Below are 14,795 nucleotides of genomic sequence, written 5' to 3'. Positions count from 1 at the left end.
TGGAAAATCGGTGAGGACTGAAAAATTACTTATGCCTATCAGGTACTGTGCTCACTACCTCAGTGACTAAATTATTTTTTCCATGAAACCCCAGCAACATGCAATTTACCTACATAACAAAGCTGCACATGTACCTCCTGAAACTAAAATATAAATTAAAAAAGAAAAGAATGAATATCAATAAGATAGTAAACACACAAGTGTTTGGAAATCAAACAACAAACTTCTAAATAATTCACAAAGAAACATCAAAATAAAATTTAGAATACATTTTGAATTGAAAGATAAACATCTGAAGTGCTGAAAGAATAGAGATGGCTTTAGTCTCGAAACTTATATATAAAAACACTGAAATTTCAATCAGACGGTAATTGGTATGTGATTTGATAATCTACTTTAAAGTTTATACAAAACTGAGAACCCGGCTAGGTGCAGTGGCTCACGCCTGTAATCCCACGACTTTGGGAATAGAGGTGGGTGCAACACCAGGTCAGGAGTTCAAGACCAGCCTGGCCAAGATGGTGAAGCCCTGTCTCTACTAAAAATAAAAAAATTAGCCAGGTGTGGTGATGGATGCCTGTAATCCTGGCTACTCAGGAGGCTGAGGCATGAGAATCAATTGAACCCGGGAGGCAGAGGTTGCAGTGAGCCAAGATCACACCACTGCACTCTAGCCTGGGTGAGAGAGCAAAGCTTCATCTCAAAAAAAAAAAAAAAATTGAGAACCCAGATAAAAATAGCTAACTTTATTCTCCAAAAGAAAAAAGAACGACGGTGAGTAGAGGTCTGCTTCTATTGGCTATCAGATAATCTTAGAACCCTGCAGTACTGTGATGCTACGAAGCACATCCACAGCAGTAGTGCGACAGTCAGGTATCAAATAGACAAGAACTTCAGAGAAGACAAATGTAACGTTTGAAATCAGTAGAAAGAAGCATTGCTTTGAGAAAGTTGGTTATTATTTGGAATTTGAAGAAATAATAAATTTCAAATAAAGAATGAAATAAAAAATAAAATTAATACAAGGAAGTTTTTAAAATATTCATGCCTTTTCCTCATGACATGAAATACAAATATCATGAAGTAAAAGACAGACAAATTTTACTAACTAAACAAACTCATTTTTAGCAAACAATTGATAAATACCACTAAAAGACAAATAACAAATTAGAAGAAAATATTTACATGGTATATATAACAAAAAATGGATATTCAGAATGTATAGAGATTATCAAATAATAAAGAACTTGCAAATCCCAGTGGGAAAATGAGCAAAGAATATAAAGAGGAATTGCACAGAAGAAAAAGTATGCATTATGTATTAAAAAATGAAAAGTTGCTTCATCTGTGTAATGGCCAAAATGTATGTTAAAATATAAGACAGCATTTCTCCCATCTCATTGGTAAAATAAAAAATACATATGCACTGCATAAATTCATATGTCGCTTCAGCATTTTTACAATTAATATCACTTTTGTTATTCTTAAAAAGTTGAAAAATTAAATGAGTTAAAAGCAGTATGAGAGAAATTATTGCAAATATGTGTATAATATTGTTAGGAGAAATCCAAGTAAGACTCCAGACACATAAGTTTAAAATGAAGACTAATTAGTTTATATATATAATAATTTAAAAATATTCTGTACATTATAAAACTCATAAAACAATTAAAAGGCAAAAAAAATCAAGAAAAAGTAATTTCAAAATAAATGCCACAACACAGCCTCCTGTGGTCAAGATTACTCTCCATTCTACTGTGATGTCTAAATAGATTTTTGGGCATCTAGACTAATATTGGGTTTGTATGCTCCCAGAAAATTCAAGACTAGTAAATGTACCCAACCTTACAACCCTGAAGCATATTATCACATAGGGGTCTTGTGTAGTTTGCTAAAACATAATGTACTACCTGTCACAGAATGAGCACTTAACTGATGTTGGGTGTGATGTAGCATAGTAGCAAAAAACTTTAGAATTAGGCCACAATGTTTTTAAGGGCTTTGCACGACCCATTATTTTTTGGCACTTAATTTAAAAAAATCTGCATGCTTATTTTAATTTTGTCATTACTTGCCTTTGTATCCATCTCAGGACACTGATCAAATAATCACAAAAATCACAGAGAAGATACTCTGCTAATTAAGCAAGTTTTCTTTTTTTCTTTGTGAAACCATTCTTCATTTTTTTGGTATTTAGAAATAATTTCTAGTGCTAATTTATTTTTAGTGAAATTTTGCACAGATTCTCCAAATAAAAAACCAAGAATGACCAATTTTATTGGGAAAATACTAAATGTAAGAAACTTTATTTTTTGATAAGTGAAGACTATTTTTCTAATTTTGCTTAAAAATTTTAGGTTTAGCCTTAGGTAATAAAGTTAATAGAGAGAATGTTTACTACCATACATAAATTCAAAAGACTTGTTAGTTTAGATTGTCAATTTAATGTTGAACAAAGTTGCTTGAAATTTTCAGATAAAATAACTTTAGGTAAGCTTAAGAAAAGTTTGATTGCATTTGTTTATAATCTTGTACTTCTGTTTTCATTCTGATTTAGTAGGCTGCACACTTTTTAAAAAAAAATTTCAGGTGGATTGTGGCCATTCCTTTTCCTCTTAAGTCTTATTTGATTGTTCTTCCAGAACAGATATTAACATTTGCAGTGCTGCATCTGGATCAAGCAGTTTGGTTAGAGAAATTTAAACCTTTAAATCACAAAACAGCTTATTTTCAATTGTCATAGCTGACATTGAATCTATGCCTAATGGTGTAAGCAATGTGGATATTGGAATGTCTCTGAGTTTTATATTAATAAATTTACTAGCTAAATAAGTGACGTAATCATCTGTTGATGTCTGAGATGAAGAGTGAGTAAAAACCACACAAAAATCTTCCATAAAACTAAACTTATCTTGGAATTCTTTGTAAAAATAAATTCTGTGAGACGGAACTTTGGAAAGTTTTCCTGTAATTTCTTGAAATCAAATTTAACAGTGCATGGTAGTCTGACCATTTTGCATTCTCCTTTCTGTATAAAAAACATCACTATTTCAAGGCCAGAGAGCCCCCTTTACATGGCTTGTTAAGAATTATTCAAAATTCAGCATGATTCAAGATACTGACGGATTTTGGGTATTTGAAGAGAATTCCTCTGGTGGCTAAAATGCTTTGAAGATCATTTGTGCAGCCGTCATTCAAGATTAAAGGCTCCCTAGTTAATTGTCCAGTGAGATCACAGTTCCTGTGACAGTGGCAGAAGATGTCCAGCAAGGAGTTAGCAGCAGCCTAGTTGGCTTTTGTTGCATTCTCAATGAAAGCAGAAACTAATGAATAGCACTCAAAGTAATCAAGTTCCTGCTTTCTTGTCAAAAACTGAAGATGTACTGCTCCAGCTACTTTGGGGCTTAACACTTTCTCCAACTAAGAAGAGATGTTGAGAGCTTCTAGGAACCCATCATCCAAGACTGTGGCACTAAAAAAACACACCTGAGATTTTACTCTGCAAAGTTATTTCCTATTAAATTCACTGCCTTTTTCACATCAGAGTGAATAATGACAATACATTGTAGTTGGTCATTTTGCACTCTTCATTCTGATTTTCCAGCAACTTGCATTCCTTTCAACTGCTCATAAGTTAAATTTCTCAATGAAGTAATCACAACAGAACTATCTCCTTGGACAGTTTGGAGTTTCCTGAAAAAAACAGATATACCACCATATGATCCAAAAATCCCACTGCTTGGTATATACCCAAAAGAAAGGAAATGAGTATATCAAAGAGATTTCTGCATGCCTAGGTTTGCTGCAGCACTGTTTACAATTACTAATATTTGAAAGCAACCTAAGTGTCCATCAACAGATGAAGGAAGAAAATGTGGTACATATACACAGTGGAGTACTATTCAGCCATAAAAATGAAAGCCTGTCATTTGCAACAACATGGATGGAACTGAAGATTATTATGTCAAGAAAAATAAGCCAGGCACAGAAATACAAACATCACATGTTATTATTTATTTCTGGGATCTAAAAATAAAAACAATTAAATTCATGTACATAGTAGAAGGATGATTACCAGAGGCTGGGAAGGGTAGTGAGAGAGTGAGAGGGAGGCAGAAATTGTTAATGTATACAAAAAACAAAAAAGAAATAATATATAATAAAAACCTACTATTTGATAGCAAACCCGGGTGACTACAGTCAATAACAACTTAATCATATATTTGAAAATAACATAAAGAGGGTAATTGGAATGTTTGTAACTCAAAGAATCACTGAGGGGATACCCCATTCTCTATGATGTGCTTTTTTTCACATTGCATCCCCGTATCAAAACATCTCAGCACTCCATAAATACTATGTACCCACAAAAATTAAAAATAAAATACAAAAAAGAACCATCTTCTCTCTGTGTAACAAATATTATAGTTTCAAATCCAAGGCTAGAGAGCTGCCCTGAAACAACATACACTCTTTTGACTTGAAGAGTTTTCTCTTTGCTCTATACATAGGTATTTGTAGAAGTTAACATTCTGGAACACTGACTTCCAACACAGCAAGAGGGACAGCCACAAATGTAAAACACAATGACAGAGCAGGACTCACAAGTGCATTCTGCTGAAAATGTGAGCAAGCCAAATTCAAATTATTTTTCAAACTCATTGATTTTAGCTACCGAAAGTTCTATAGGACATTATCAGACAGAGTTTTTGTAGAATCTAAGATTTAGAAAGTGAACTTAAGTGTGACTGTGATCATTATGCAATAAGTGCTGTAAAAACTCAGGTTACTGTTGGCCACATAGGACTACAACACTCTTGTGTTGCCTTGACAAGTTCCTCTAAACGTGGCAGTAAACTTACTGCCTTTCAGTGTTCTTTTTCCCATAGACTTACAGACAGCGAGAGACACCTGGCTCCCCCACATCACTTCCTTAGCAGCCAAGAACAGCATGTCATCCAGAATGAATTCTGGCTGTGGCAGAAAATGGCCTACATAGAGAGATGTCTGGCATTTGGTAATACCTGGGTGAGAGCTTTCCAAGCTCTTATGAAGTATATGATGCATAAGGTCCATTTCTAAATACTAGAAACATCTTGCTGTGAAAACACATAAAGTCCCTAGTTAAGATAATGATGCCATGAAGAAAAACACGTGGCAATGTAACCATCAGTCTTTTTCAATGGCCTTGCACATGGCTGTTACTGTACTGCTGAAGTCCAGTGTCAGCAGTTTATGTTTCCCCATTGTGTCATCAGCCCAATTCAAAGTACCATCAAAATTACATCTGGAGGTGCTAACAGGAAAATAATCTGAGTAAATCCCCATTTGCCATCTCAACTTCCAAAGATTGGTCATCAAACAGTGTGTTTCTGTCTTTCTATCTTGGCTGTCACCTTTACTACACTATAGGGGTCTGAGGTTTGTAGAGTGGATATCACAGAGTTCTGGTTGTCCTTGTGAGGTTTGATATGATAAACTTTTTCAAAGAAAGTATGCCTGATTACAGAAATGAGTATTGTCCCCTGACAATCCGCATAGAATTCTGGGGCATTCTTCTCTTTACATTTCATAATAGCTTCTGCTAAACTTGTAATGTTCTGTGGGATTGTATCACTTCTTCACCTTCTTGCTCACTTCCCACCTTCTTGCTCAGAGCTCCAATGGGCTCAGAGCAATGTTTGGAGTGCCAATCACCCTGAGCTCAATCTTGCTCTGAACATCATCTTCTCTGAGCTCCATCTTACACTGAGAAGCACCTGCTGCAAGCTCCATCTTGCTTGGAGCTCCTTCTTGCTCCAAGCTCTATCTACTCCAAGCTCCATCTTGCTCAGAGCTCCATATGCTCCAAGCTCCATCTTGCTCGAAGTGCCAATCGCTCCAAGCACTGTCTTGCTGTGAGCAACATCTGCATAGACATTCATCTTACTCAGAGCTCCATCTAGTCAGAGATCCATCTACTTTGAGATCCATCTTGCTGGGAGTTCCAGTCACTCCAAGCCCCATCTTGCTGGGAGCTCCAATCACTTCTAGCTCCATTTTGCTCTGAGCACCATGTGGTCAGAGCTCATCTTACTCCGAGCTACATGTGCTCTGAGCTCCACCTTGCTTGGAGCTGTAATCACTGTGGGCTCCATTTTGCTCTGAGCTCCAACTAAAACCAAGCAACATCTCCTCCAAACTCCATCTTGCTTAGAGCTCCTTTTTTGCTCAGAGCTCTATCTGCTCTGAGCTGCATCTTGCTCAGCACTCCAATCGCTCAGAGCAATGTTCAGAGTGCCAATCACTCTGAGCTCCCTCTTGCTCTGAGCACCATCTGCTCTGAGCTCCATCTTACACCAGCAACTTCTGCTCCAAGTTCCATTTTGTTTGGAGCTCCTTCTTGCTCAGAGGTCTATCTGATCCGAGCTCCATCTGGTTCAGAGATCCAATCACTCCAAGCTCCATCTTGCTCTGAGCACCATCTGCTTGAAGCTCCATCTGCTCCAAGCTCCATCTTGCTTAGAGCTCCCATCACACTGAGCTCCATTTTGCTCAGAGCTCCATTTACTCAGAGCTCCATTTGCTCCAAGCTCCATCTTTCTCAGAGCTCCAATCACTCCAAACTCCATCTTGCTCTGAGCACCATCTGCTCTGAGCTCCATTTTGCTCAGAGCTCCATCTTGCTCTGAGACCATAGGCTTGGAGCTCCATCACACTCTGAGCAACATCTGCTCCGAGCTTCATATTAATTGGAGCTCCATCTCACCTGGAGCTCCATCTGCTCTGAGCTCCATCAAGCTTGGCGCTCATCTTGCTCAGACGTCCATCTTGCTTTGAGCACCATCTGCTCTACGTATGTTTATAGCAGCACTATTCACAATGGTAAAGACTTGGAACCAACCCATATGCCCATCAATGATAAGAACTGGAAAAAGAAAATGTACTACATATACATCATGGAATACTACACAGCCATAAAAAGGTATGAGATCAAGTCCTCTGTAGGGACAGGGATGAAGCTGGAGGCCATTATCCTCAGCAAGCTAACACAGGAACAGAAAACCAAACACTGCATGTTCTCACTCATAAGTGGGAGCTGAACAATGAGAACACATTTTAATACTATTATGCCCTCTGAAAATGGTCTCTGTTTCTCTTAACAAAGGATATTTATACTTTGTAATTTTTTTCTCTCTAAAGGATTGTGGCTTCTTCTGTCTGTGCCAGTCTAAGGTACAGGTTGACTACCTCACTTTGAAATGACCCACCCCATGTCCACACATGGTTGGTCCCTCCTGTAAACTGTTTGTTCACAGACTGTTACCACCTGTGGGTCATTTGACGGGAGATGACCTCACATAGCAATGCACCAGGCAAATCCCCAACTGAAAGGATCACTGAAACAACATGTGTTTGCTTATTTTGAAGAATGAACAGGAGTCAGTTGAAGGTGATTAAGTCAGCAACATCTTAAGGTGACAAGATGTCAGTAACATCTTAGATGACCAAGAATAATCCTGTGGGCCCCAAGAACATATGACAATATGGGCTACGCCAGCAAAAATCTCACCCATCAGACAAGAGCAAATGACGCTGTGGCTCAAATGTTAAATGTCCTCTCTTGATATGTGAAAGCACATGACCAGCAGCAGGCAAAAACATCAGGCAGACAAAGGCTTTGTTGCATATCTGTGGACTTCAGTCTCCAGTGAGACACTCAGAGCCTACATCTCCTCTGTTACCACTGCTGTTTTTATTGCACAGAACATTTCCATATATGTTTCATTGTACAAGAAACCTTTTGACAAACATACATCTGATAAAAGGCTGTCTTCAAAATGTCTAAGCAACTAACACTACTTACTAGCAAAAACCCAAAAGAGAAACTAATAACCAAACAAAACCTGAATAGACATTTCTACAAAAAAGACATAACATTGAAAACAAGTTTTAAAACTTGAATAACATCACAAACCATGAGAAAGATATAAATCAAAACAACACACATATCATCTCACTATAATTCAAATGGATGTTATCAAAGTGATAAAATATATTAAAAGAGACACAAATGCTGGTGGAAATTTCCAGAGAAGAACTCGTTTGGTAAGAATGCTAATTAGTATACAGTCGGGCACAGTGGCTCACGCCTGTAATCCCAGCACTTTGGGAGGCCGAGGCCAGCAGATCACGAGGTCAGGAGATCGAGACCATCCTGGCTAACACGGTGAAACTCTGTCTCTACTAAAAATACAAAAAATTAGCTGGGCATGGTGGTGGGTGCCTGTAATCCCAGCTACTCAGGAGGCTGAGGCAGGAGAATGGCGTGAATCCAGGAAGCAGAGCTTGCATAGAGCTGAGATCGTGCCACTGTGCTCCAGCCTGGGCAACAGAGCGAGACTCCGTCCAAAAAAAAAAAAAAAAAGTTAATTAGTATACATACTACAGAAACCAGTGGGAGGTTCCTCCAAAAATTAAACCTACAACTACCACTTCATCTAACAATTCTACTACTAAGTACACTTTCAGTGCAAAAGAAATCAGTTTATGCAAGAGGTATCAGCCATCCTATGCGGACTGCAGCATTATTCACAATCGCCAAGATAAGGAAGAAACTTACCTGCCCATCCACAGATAAAGGGATAAAGTAACTGTGGGGGACGCACACAAACAGAATAGTCTTCAGCCAGAAAATCAATGTGAAATTTCATCATTTGGAGCCATACTGTTGAACCTGGAGGACAGCATGGTAAATGACCTAAACCAGGTAGAGAAAAAAAAACATTGCCACATCTCACTCATGTAGAACCCAAAATAAAAGACTTTATTGCAATAGATCTAGAGAGCACAACAGTGGTTTCCAGAGATTGGAGGGAAGCAGGGATCAGAAATAGGTACAAAATTACACTTAGATGAGAGGAATGAATTGTTCCTCTCTGTTCCACAGCACAGTGACCAGAGGTTAACAAAACATCACACCTTTTTCACAAAATCTGGAAGATTCCAAATGTTTTCACCACAAAGAAATTAACAACTGTTTATGATAACAGAGACTCTAAATATCCTGATTTTAACATTCCTCTGTGTCTGCATTAACCAAAATGCCCCACTCTAACTCTCCCCATTGTATACTTTTACTACATGGCCAGCCTTTTAAAAAATATGTAAATATGCAATGCCAAAATTCATGCAGACCACAAAACACCCTGAATTTCTAAAGCAATCCTGAGAAGTCCAAACTACATTGGTTGTGTCACACTTCCTGATTTTAAATTTCATTGAAAAGCTAGGGACCCCATTTCACACAGAGCATTGGAACAGATTAGAGGACCCAGACGTAAACCCAGACCCCTAACACCATGTGATCGTCAAAAAAATCCACAAAAATAAGCTTTGGAGAAAGGACTCCCTCCGCTCAATAGATGGTGCCAGGATAAACTGCTAGCCAGTTGCAGAAGAAAAACAGTGGGCCCGTGTCTCACCCTGTACAGAAATCAACTCAAGATGAATGAAAGATGTAAACGCAAGACCTCAAACTATGAAAAGCCTGCAAGAGAACTTGGAAATACTCTTCTTGACAGAGGATTTGGCAGAGCATGGCTATGCCTAAGACCCCAAAAGCAAGTGCAACTAAAACAATTATTGACAAGTGGGGCCTAATATACAAAAGAGCTGCTGCACAGCAGAAGAAATTACCAACACAGTAAACAGACAGCCTACACAATGGGAGAAAATGTTCCCACGTATGCATCTCATGAAGTCTAATATCCAGGATCTACCTCAAATACATTAAGCAAATAAATCAGAAAAACAAAAACTCAATGAAGAAAGGGTAAGGGGCATGAAAACATGCATCTCAAAAGAAGGTTTACAGCAACCAACAGACAAGACAACATTTCTTTACCTCAGGAATCATCAGAGAAATGCAAAGCAAAAGGCCCATGAGATAGTATTTCACACATTCTGATGAATGACAATTATGACACAGTCCACAAGAATGAACACCAGCAAGGCAGAGGAGGAGGGATGCTGGTCTGCTGTTGGTGGAAATGCAAACTAGTTCGGACGCCATGGAAAGCAATGTGGGGATTTCTCAAATAACTTTCTCGACATCACTAAACCTCACAAAAAAATGTCCATGAAAACCACACTAAGATTCTGTCTCATTCCATTCAGAATGAGTGCTACCGAAAACCAAACACAAATTTTTGAAGGTGACATCCAGTGTAGACTTACAGAAAGGGAACTCTTAAACACTATTGGTGGGGATGTAAATTAGTATACACACTATGAAAAACAGCTAGAGGTTTCTGAAAAAATTCACAGTACAACTACCACGTCAGCTAACAGCCCCACCACTGGTTCCACATTTAAAGCAGTTGAAGTCCCTAGGTTGAAGAGAGCTATCTGCCTTCCCATGGGTACTAAAGCACTCTTACCTGTGGCCAACGTAGAGAACCAACCTACCTGTTCAAACACAGCTGCAGGGATGAGGAAACTGCTTTACAGATACACCACGGAATATGTTTCAGCCATAAACCTTTGGGAAATCCTGCCATCTGCAGCCACATGAAGAAACCTGAAGAACATGAGGTCTGAAGAATAAGCCTGGTAGAGAAAGTCCCATGCCACGTGATCTCAGGCATGTAGACTGAAAAAAGCTTTATCTTCTAGAAGTAGAAAGTTCAATAGGGCTTACCAGAGGCTGCTGGGGAAGTGGAGGCGGTCTCAGAAGGAATCAGTGATGGGGTACAAAGTTACTCTCAGATGAGAGTGATCAATTCTGGTCTTCTATTCCACAGCAGGGTAACTAGCCTTAACACAAATGTATCATATGTTTCAAAGTAGCCAGAAGGAAAGATTCTGAATGTTGTTACCACGCAAAAATAATAACTATATGAGATGAAGAGATGCTAAATAACCTGATTTTATCATTACTCAACATATACATGTAGCAAAATCTTCCTTGTACCTTCTAATTGTATACATTTAGTATATGACAAATAGTGTTTTAAGAAATATAAAGAAACAATGCCAAAATTTATGTGGAAATGTGAAACACCCTGAATTTCCAAAGTTATTCTGAGAAATACAAACCATATGGGATGCATCACATTCCCTGAGTTCTAATTAAATGAAAATCCGTAGTTAACAAACCCATATGTTACTGACATACACAGAGAAACACAGACCAGTGAGCAAAATGAATGTGCTCAATAATAAACAAAAATTTATATGGAATGAACACATTTTTCAAAACACCACCAAAATGACACAACGGGGAAGATTTCCAAAACTAGATATCCATATGCAAAAGAATAATACGGGACTCTTATGGTACTAGATACACAATAATCAACTCAAAATGATTGAAGATTATACACAAAACTTGCAACCATAAAGCTCCTATAAAGACAACCTTGGGTGTGCGTATATTTAGGACAACTTGGATGTATGCTCAGGGCTCGCAAAAAGTAAACAAAAATACAAGGGAAAAAAATTATTGACAATGAACTGCTTTGGTAGTGATTTTGTTTTTTCTTGATTAGTAACCAACAGCACAGCCACCAAGAAATTACACACATGTGGGACCACGTCAAGCTGAAGCGTTTGTGCCCAACAAAGGAAACAATAAACAAAATAAAAAGGCACACTAAAAATTACAAGTTTGGGATAAGGGATTATTTTTGAAAAAGTACAAGCCAGTCATATTACCAGCTGGCAAAAAAATAACAAAACAACAGAACAACTGCCAGACAAAAACTGGGCAAATAACTGGATTAGATATTTTTCCAAAGAAGACAGGAAACTGACACAATGTCTACAAAAATGTGGTTAACATTACTACTCATGAGAAAAATGCAGATCAAAACCACACTCAAATCTTATGTCACTCCAATAGAATGAACATTACAAAAAGATCAAAATATTTAAAAAGACAATTCCTGGTATGAATTTCCAGAAAGGGGAACTGTTTGTGGAAACATAAATTAGTATTAACACTATAAAAAACAGTTAGAGGTCTTGCAAAGAATAGGAAAAAAAGAAATACCATATCATCTAGCAGTCCCATTACTGGGTATAAACTCAACCTACCTGTTCATCCACAGATAAAGAGATCAAGAAACTCTCATATACACACACTAGAAAATATTCTTCAGCCATCAAAATAATGAAATAGTGTCATTTAGAGCAACACAGATGAACCTGGAAAACATTATGTTAAATGTAATGAGCTAGGCCTAGAAAGACAAACACGGCATGATACCACTCATGTGAAATCTTAAGATGTTTATCTTAATGAAGTAGAAAGCACAATATTGGTTATCAGAGTTTGGGAGATAGAGGGGGAATGGGGAAGGACTGATTATGGAAACAAAGTTATCTTAACATTAAAGGAATAAATCTGAGGTTCTCCTCCTCAGCCTGGTGACTGGGGTTAACAATATCATATTTTTCTAGAGCAAGAAAGGAGAATTTTGAAAGTTCTCCCCACAAAAAAACAAAAAAAAAACAACAAAAAAAAACCGCCTGGATGAGCAAATAGAGATCCTAAGTACCCTGATTTGATCATTACCCAATCTATATGTATGAAAATGTACCTCTAATTATGGACCTTTATGTTGTGAAAAAAAGTTAACAGAAATAAATATGTATTGCTAAAAATCACAGGGAACCACAAAAGCAATGAATTATCTAAAGGAATCCTAAGAAATACAAAGTGAAGACCCACAATCCTCAATATCAAATTACACTGCCAAGTTGTAGTTATACAGCTGATATATGACACTTGCATAAGCTATGGACAAAAACAGGGAGGACAAAAACATGATCAACACAAATATGGACACAATCAACTGACGTTGATAAAGAACACTGAAATGTGGAAGGCAGAAAATGAATACCTTTGAGAAAAATGATATCCAGAGGCAGAAGCGAGAAATAGGACCTTATTTTACACGATGTACGAAAATGAACACCCCCTCCCCCAAATTGAAGGCAAAACAAAAGACCATAAACCACAAAATGTTTTTAACTAAAACACAGGATGAGCATATATTTTGGGTCACTTGAATCTCTGCTCACCTTTGCAAAGAGGAAAATAAACAAACACCCTGGAAGAAAAACCTCATTGACAATTAAATGCTTTGTCACTGATACATATTTTCTTATATGGGTGACAAAAACTACATGCATGAAACGCAAAAATAAATATATGGGTCTACGTCAACATGAAAAGTTTCTGCACATCAAAGAAAACTACTTTCCAAATTAAAAAGCATCCTATAGATTAGGCAAAAATTTCAGGCAATCACGTAATTCACGAGGAGTTGTCATCTAACATGTACACAAAAAACTCTACAAAGTAGCAAAAGCATCCAATCTAATATTGTGCAAAGAACCTGGACAATTCTGCACAGCTATAAAATCGAACAACAAATAAGAGATAAAGTCCTCAAAATAAACTATTCATTAGAAAACTGTAATTCAAAGCCACACACAGATAATCTCACATTATTGAATATTCCTAGATTAAAAAAAAAATAGGGGGCTGGGAACGGTGTCTCATGCCTGTAATCTCTGCACTTTGCGAGGCCGAGGCAGGTAGATCATCTGAGGTCAGGAGTTTGAGACCAGCCTGACCAATATCGTGAAACCCCATCTCTACTAAAAATACAAAAATTAGCTGGGCATGGTGGCCGGCGCCTGTAGTCCCAGCTACTCTGGAGGCTGAGACAGGAGACTTGCTTAAAACCAGGCAGAGGTTGCAGTCGGCCGAGATGGCGCCACTGCACTCCAGCCTGGAAGAAAGAGCAAGACTCCATCTCAAAACAAAAACAAAAACAAAACAAACCCCAAACCAAAAATAATAGGAATGCGGGTGTGGTTTTGGAGAAAGGGAAACTTATACACTGTAGGTGGAAATGAAAATTAGGATATACACCATGGAAAACAGCTAAATAGCTGGAGACTCCTCAAATAACTGAAACTACAGATGTCCCTTGCTCTAGCGAGGTCTCTTTTTAAAGGTGCTGAGGCATCAAAAATAATCCTAGACTCCAGCTCAGAGGCCCCTGGGGCTCGGAGGGACCCAGGTCCCGCATTTCACCGCCAGCTCTAGGCCAGGGCGCTCCTATACGCTGGACGCGGGTCGGACACTGGCATAGCCTTCCTGGCCGGGGTGCGGACGCTGCAGTAGCCAGGACCCCACAACCGCCCCCACGCGGAGGACTCGGGCCCAGATGCCCACGAAGAAGTGAGGGCACGAAAACAGGGAGAGGCAGGGAAGGAGCTGGGAGGGTTCCCGGTGGGGTCCACGCCCCCGCCACTTACCGCAGAGACCTGCTTCCTACTCCACCATCACATGGAACCCACCACCGCTTCTCCGGAGCTCGCTCTGACCAAGGCGCTGCTGCTGCAGGGGCCTCGCAGGAAGTGCAGCCTCAGCTTCCGTAGGGACCCGCACGCTGGCAGCGTCCCTCGTACCAGATTGAAGCTCCACCCCCTCTTAAAGGGACCGCGGCTCCGACTTGCCAGAAGCAGCTTTGGGTTGCGGCACAGACTGAGCCTCTGCCCAGCCCCGGGGGACGACGAAAGGCCCCTGGTCTCTCATCCTCCCCAGCTTTCGGGCCCTAGAAGTCGCAGGAGCGCTCCCTGTGACCCCCTCCCCGAGATCGGCTCCCTTTGCCTAGGGAGCGCCTGGGACCTGCCCCTGCCCTCCTCTGGACCTCAGCTTCACCATCCGCAAAGGAAGCAGCCTCGCTAGAGCTCTGGGGTCCCTCAAGCTCGGAGTCTCAGGATCCAGGGTGGGC

General features: G+C 39.2%; 1 long non-coding RNA gene across 2 annotated transcripts; it reads right to left on the bottom strand.

The window, feature by feature from the left end:
- Positions 1-3,991: 3,991 nt before the first annotated feature.
- LOC116464498 (uncharacterized) lies at positions 3,992-14,449 on the bottom strand. Of its 2 annotated transcripts, XR_009212234.1 has the most exons (6): positions 14,317-14,449; positions 12,079-12,189; positions 10,682-10,797; positions 10,450-10,561; positions 8,603-8,740; positions 3,992-8,382 (listed from the first exon to the last, which is right to left on the bottom strand). It is a non-coding gene; the product is annotated as an uncharacterized LOC116464498 (long non-coding RNA). The 2 variants fall into 2 exon arrangements; XR_004246930.2 differs by lacking the exon at positions 12,079-12,189 and having other exon boundaries at positions 14,317-14,446.
- Between the last annotated feature and the right edge of the window lie 346 nt (positions 14,450-14,795).

This window comes from Hylobates moloch, unplaced genomic scaffold, assembly GCF_009828535.3.
Source record: "Hylobates moloch isolate HMO894 unplaced genomic scaffold, HMol_V3 SCAFFOLD_833, whole genome shotgun sequence".
In the NCBI taxonomy this organism is placed as follows: Eukaryota; Metazoa; Chordata; class Mammalia; order Primates; family Hylobatidae; genus Hylobates; species Hylobates moloch.
This window is presented reverse-complemented; position numbering and strand designations above follow the sequence as displayed.